This window comes from Garra rufa, chromosome 5, assembly GCF_049309525.1.
Source record: "Garra rufa chromosome 5, GarRuf1.0, whole genome shotgun sequence".
Lineage (NCBI taxonomy): Eukaryota > Metazoa > Chordata > Actinopteri > Cypriniformes > Cyprinidae > Garra > Garra rufa.
In genome coordinates, this window is record NC_133365.1 from 42,100,448 (window position 1) to 42,106,953 (window position 6,506).

The 6,506-nt window shown below is 34.1% G+C and overlaps 1 long non-coding RNA gene across 1 annotated transcript; it reads left to right on the plus strand.

The window, feature by feature from the left end:
- The first annotated feature begins 1,461 nt into the window (after positions 1–1,461).
- Positions 1,462–5,740, plus strand: LOC141334610 (uncharacterized). The gene is made up of 3 exons (XR_012355579.1): positions 1,462–1,513; positions 4,632–4,730; positions 5,540–5,740. It is a non-coding gene; the product is annotated as an uncharacterized lncRNA (long non-coding RNA).
- The last annotated feature ends 766 nt before the right edge of the window (positions 5,741–6,506 follow it).

The following is a 6,506-nucleotide window of genomic DNA, read 5'->3' on the forward strand; positions in this document are numbered from 1 at the left end:
CATACCTAACTAGTCTCCTACTACGCTACAATCCCTCACGCTCCCTAAGGTCGCAAAACTCTGGACTTTTAGTAGTACCTAGTCTAGCAAAGTCCACTAAAGGAGGGAGAGCCTTTTCTCATTTGGCTCCCAAACTCTGGAATAGCCTTCCTGATAACGTTCGGGGTTCAGACACACTCTGTATGTTTAAATCTAGATTAAAGACTCATCTCTTTAGCCAAGCATTCACATAATGTATCTCATAACATTGTACTTCAGTTACATCTGATCAAATGCACATTAATATTCTTCAGCTTGGGCTAAACACATCATTTTTGTTTGGTTGGAAGTTGGAACAGCAGCTACGCTAATTATTTCTCTATTTGTTTCTCTGTCTCTGCCACGGGATTTCCATCCCGTGGTAACTAGGATTTACACAAGATTCAGCCTGGATTCAGAAGAAGAGATGATGCCAACCCCTCAGAGGACCGCAGATGATGCCAGCCTTGAAACAACATACAGCACTACATAATTTTCCTACAAGTTTGATTACTGCACATAATCATTGCAATTAGTGTTCATCATCTGTTTGATTACACAGTTACTGATTTTAACATTTATATCATATGTACATCGACTTAACATACAGTATTCACCACTAAAAAGCTACTAAATATATTGTAGTAGCCTAAACTTTTGTACAGCTGCTTTGCAACGATTTGTATTGTGAAAAGCGCTATACAAATAAACTTGAATTGAATTGAACTAAACTGTAAACCCCACTGTTGTCATTAATAAAGAAATTAAGTTAATATAACTTGACATTACTTAAAATGGCAAGTTTTGGCATCAAAACTTAAACAGGTGTGGTTAACTTACTCGTTTGGCAACAAAAAACTTTTAAATTAATATTTTAAGTTTTCTGAACTCAAGATTTTAATTAATTTGAAAGGTTCACCATGTCTTTGTTTAAAATGATTGGTCGCGCTTGAAATTCTGCTTTGACAACCGCGCTGATTGGTCGATATAAGTTATATGACATAAGGCGGTAATTTTTCTTGTCATGCTGAAATTTGCTGAAGCAGCAGCAGAACAGAGGCATTAGCAGAAACCATCTGACAGAAGAAAGACACAAGTTAAATTAGTAAGTAGAGAAAATGCTTATATACATTTTTCTAAATTGATTTACACTTTATTCTAATGTTATTTTTCCGTTTTGCTCCAGTAGCAGCACAAGTATGCTGGCGGGAAAACAGGGGGAAGAGAGTCGTCGTGAAAGATTTTTTAGAGTGACGTTACACAGGTAGGTTAATGGTAAAATATAAGTCTAAATTTCGCTTGGTTGCCGTTTAATTTTTGTAGTTATAAACACGCCTGAGTTTCTAACTTTCTGTAAGAACATTTGAATTTCCCGCTTAACTTTCTGTTTTCCTCCCCCAGCTCAGCGGCACTTGCAGGCAGGCGGTCGTGAAGCAGGCAGCCAAGCAGGCAGAGACAGGGATGGAGTCGTGATGAAGGCCCATGGATTACGCTGGTAAGTTAATGTTTAACACGCCTGTACGTTTTGAAGTGCTCAATTTATTAATGTTTCTTTGATGTTGTGTTTTTAAAAGCGATAATGAGAACTTGTTCTGTTCTGTGTATGCGCTCAGAGACGGAGCAGAACACGGACATGTTAACGTTAAAGTTCGCTTTTACCTCAAGGTGCGCGCCTAAACGGTCAAATACACGGAAAAATATTTCAAAATGAGGCACTTGGTGATTATTCACGTAAACTCTTTGTCATTTATGTCTTAAATGATCATAAACAGTTGAGAATGAAAATACGTGAGGTAACGTTAACAGTATATTGCATCCGTGTGGCTCTAACTTTGAGTAACAGTTATAATTTACTCCCAGGCTCACTGAAATGTCCCTGTGTGTTATTTGTGAAATTATTAGTTATATTTGAAATACTTTTCATATACTTCTGGTGTAAAATTGGGTTGCCGCTTGAAGACGTTGTCATTTTAGGAATATCTTTGACCAATATCTGTGACCAATATCATGTTTACTAAAAATCGCAGACCTTTCCCCACTTAAAGGTTTTATGAGGAGAACAATGCGAGGCTAAAAATTAACGAAATTGTGACACATTTATAGAGATAGGAATATATTTTTAATTAATAATTCTGTTGATGTAATGTGTTCTTGGTGCATAATATTATATTTTCGTTTTTATAGATTTTATCAATTGTATTTAATCTTACCTGAATTTTTTTTTTTAAATCAAGTTACCATTAGCAGAGCTGTGTCTGTTTGCCATGTCCCTGTGAATGTACGTTTAAGGTAACAACGTTAACTTTAGGATTAGGATTGCATCTAAACTGTGCAGTAGAGGTCGACCGATCTATCGGTTTTGCCGATTAATCGGCACCGATAGTTGATTGGCCGAACTATCGGTTATCGGCAAAAACCCTTGCCGATAGTTTTTCCGAGTTGCATTCTTTGCTGAAGCGCTCATGCTCCGCCGTCTTAGAGTAGAGGTTAAGCCACAGACCAATGTTTAATGTCAGGATTGTTACCATATATTTGTATTGATTTATAGTCATATTTTTAGCCAGCAAAGTTGTAGATTTAAAGACATGACATGAGAAAGCAAACTGTGTTAATTCAGCCGACAGAATCCTGCCGAGTCACATATCTGTGCACGCCATAGTTTAACATTACATCCTCTGTCCAAAATCATTGTTAATGTTCATAAAGACTTGACCCTGGGCTGGAAGATTGAGTATTGTGCATTTCAGCAAAATATTTGTATTTCTGTAGCACTAATGTCTGTATGCTTCATATAGAACTATAATTTATGTTTTAGCCTTTTCTTCAGGTCCTTAAAGCATAGGCTTGCATCTTGTTACGCACTTTATTTCACAATGCCATTTTCCTGTTCTTATTTGATTTTAATAACTGATTAACAAAAATGTATATTAAAAATGAAGATAAAAATTATACAAAACGAAATTCGTTTAAGGAGGTATTTTTCACAAATAAAAACGTACGAAGTGGTCAAAAATTGTGTCTGACCCTCTCCAATTCTCCCGGCGTATTTTCGTCCAATTCATATCACGTCTGACATTTACAAATAACACAAACTTCTTTCGTAATTAATATATTTAACTGAAACAAAACACAAACAAATAATATTTAAACATAAATGTAAAACAGAAAAGAATTTGTTTCTGAAATGGCTGCAATTAACGATATAGATCGCACTTTCTCTTTCCGTTTAATCTGTCTAGACTAACCTTTGCTGGTTTTTTGATCTTTCTGGAGGTAAACATTTGCCCGTTTGGTGATTAAATAAACTGTTTTAGATTTCTGCTTGAACTACACGCGACGCGTCTTGTGTGTGTGAGAGAGAGATACCTGCGAGTTGTCCGCGCAACGCAGCGCTGCACTTTTGTCCAGTTGAGCTTGTGTTTTTCCCGCACATGGCACGTGTGCGCGCCAGAAACGCGGCAGGCTTCATTGCACAGAATTTGCACTGTGAGCTACGTGTGCATTGTTTGACAGTGTGAGTTTTCAATCGCAGTGTTTTACTTTAGATATGCCTTCATTTCTGCTGTTTGTAATGCAGTACTATTAGATGCACTAAACTCGCGCACTGACGGACTTTCACTTTCTCTTTGTGTCTGTTCGTCTTAAAAAAGCTTGTTTGCAGATGAGGTTAAATGCACATGGATTTTCGAATACTTTCGATGTACACACAGTCAGTTATGTTTTCAGAGCAGGACAAAACATCTGATACATCGAAATAAATCTGTGCATTCGTTTGAATGCAGCCGGTTAAAGCAGCGACTGTCTGTGATCTCATCAGTAATAATCAAACAAAAAAGAAAAAACAATAACTATGTTCTGTAAACTTGCCGACTCTTAAAGAACGCTTATTTTAAATAAGTAAATGTTTTTTTTTTTTTTTTTTTTTTTTTTTAAGTAGCCTGCTTATATAATAAAAAAAAAAGTAAATTTTGCACAAAAATTTGATATAAAATGTATATGAAAATGGTGCCATGTGCATTGAAAACTGAGAATGTGACGCATGGTTATATTTAGTTAATATTGAAAATCGTAATTAAATTGAATCGTAATTTTAAGATGGCAAATATAAACAAATAGCATAGAACCTGCAATTTTACATATTGTTAAAATGTAAAGATGACAATGAGTCCATTCGTAACATCAACTAAGATTAATGAAAGCTGTAGAATAGAAGTGTTGTTCCTTGTTAGAGTGTGTTAATTTCAACATTTACTGATATTTTGTTAACATTAATGAACTATGAAATAACTTTAATTATCAATATATAATAAATAATATTTTTATTCATTTACAAAGTATGGTTTAGTATTTAAAAGAAAATAGTAGATCACTATTTTTAATGCTGTTCAGTATCCATTTTCAAAAACTATCGGTTAATTAATCGGTATCGGCCAGTGTGGTCCAACCTAGCTATCGGTATCGGTAAAAACCAATATCGGTCGACCTCTACTGTGCAGGGCTCAGTCCCTCCAAGAATTGAGTTTGACACCCCTGATTTAAATGCTGTTATACATTTCATTAAAAAAAATGTAGTAAAAGTGGTTGGATTTAATAAAAATTTTATTACCCCACAGAAGTTGTTAGAGCCAGCTGAGGGCTGAACACTTTTGCTCCAAGGACTACACTACCTCTCTTGTTTGGAGATGTTTGGAGATTTCTTCAAGACATTTTTGGTAAGTATTCCATGTAGAAAATAATTTTAAAAAGACACACACACACACACACACACTCAATATATACATTTTAATCTAAAGGGTTATTTCACCCAAAAATTAGAATTTTGTCATTAATTACTCACACTCAAGTCATTCCACATCCGTAAAACTTCTGTTCCTCTTTGGAACACAAATTAAGATTTAAAAAAATAATAATATTCAAGAGGTTTCCATTCCTCCATAGAGGGACAAAAGGTAAGAAAGACATTAAAGTACACATTTACATGTGGCTCCAGTGGTTTAACCTCCATTTTATAAAACAATGTACATGCTTTGTTTGCACGAAACAAACTATTAAAAATACAGATTTGCAACGCATGTTCACGAGAGCATTGTAGTGCATGTTTTGTGTTCACGCAAGATCTGAAGTGTGAACTGGCCTCGAATAATATTATTTTGTAAATATAGTGGTAAATTAGAATTTTTGTACTAAACACACGTGCTGCTTCATAAAATTGAGTTTAAACCACTGAAGCCACATGGATTTTTTTAATGCCTTTCCTATCATTCTGGACCTTAAATATGTTACACTGGATCTCTGGAGAAACAGAAATCTCTTGGATTTCATTAAAAATATCTTCATTTCTGTTTGGAATATGAACGAAGGTGTTAGGGGTGTGGAACGACATGTGGGTGAGAATTTTAAATTTTGAGTGAACTGTTCCTTAAGGTTAAGTTGCAGTGTTTGAAATCTATATGAGCTTGCATGTATGTGAATTATTAATTAAATTAACTTTAATTTGATAGTGTTTATTCATCTTCACTAGATGTCTGATGATCGCAGCTCGAATCATGACGTGCCAGTGGGGATTGTAATAGCTGAAGATGGGACTACTCTTCAGCCTCTCAACTCTGCATTTGCGCCTCTCATTTGGTATAGTAACTGAGGGAAAAGTGGTGATGGACAATCTACGTGACCTTCCTGGATCAATGTGCCTTCTGTTTGGACAAATTTATGTGCTACTGTTTTTGTGCTTGTCATCTGAGAAAAAAAATCAAAATCACCTTTACATTTGGTTGTTAATGTCTTGTAAAAATGTGATTTAAAAAAATAAGTTTACATTTAAAAACAGTGTACTGTTAAAAATTAGATTATTTTGTTGTTCACATCTTTTAAAAATGTGAGCTTACTGTTAAAAATGACCTGTTTTAAAAATGTGATAAAATGTGAGTTTACATTCAAAAATAAGAGTTTACTGTAAAAATTAGTTCCTGTCTTCTAAAAATGTGGCTCATGATGTTTGTGTCTTTTTAAAAATGTGGGCTTACTGTTAAAAATTAGCTATTTTGTTTGTGTCTTTTAAAAATGTGAGCTTACAGTCAAAAATACTTTGTGTTAAAAATGAGTTAAGGTTTTCTAAAAAATGTGAGTTTATGATTTCTTTTTCATGTGTCTTAAAAATGACTGAATGTGAGCTTATAGACAAAAATATGATTTTTACTGTTAAAAATGAGCTCATGCTTTTGTTGTTCATGTCTTTTAAAAATGTGAGCTTACTGTTACAAAATAGGTGCTTACCTTTATAAGCAATGTAATGTAAATGCAGAATAAGCCTAATAAAGTGGTTGATGTGGGGAAAAAAACTTGTTTTAATAATTTATAAATTATTTAATACAAGTAAAGAATATATAAGATGAAAATTTCTGAAGTTTAGTCTATTAGCTGTTTTAAGTTATCTGTACTTAAACATATAAGTTAATTCAATGAAGAGACCACATTTGGTTAACTCAATT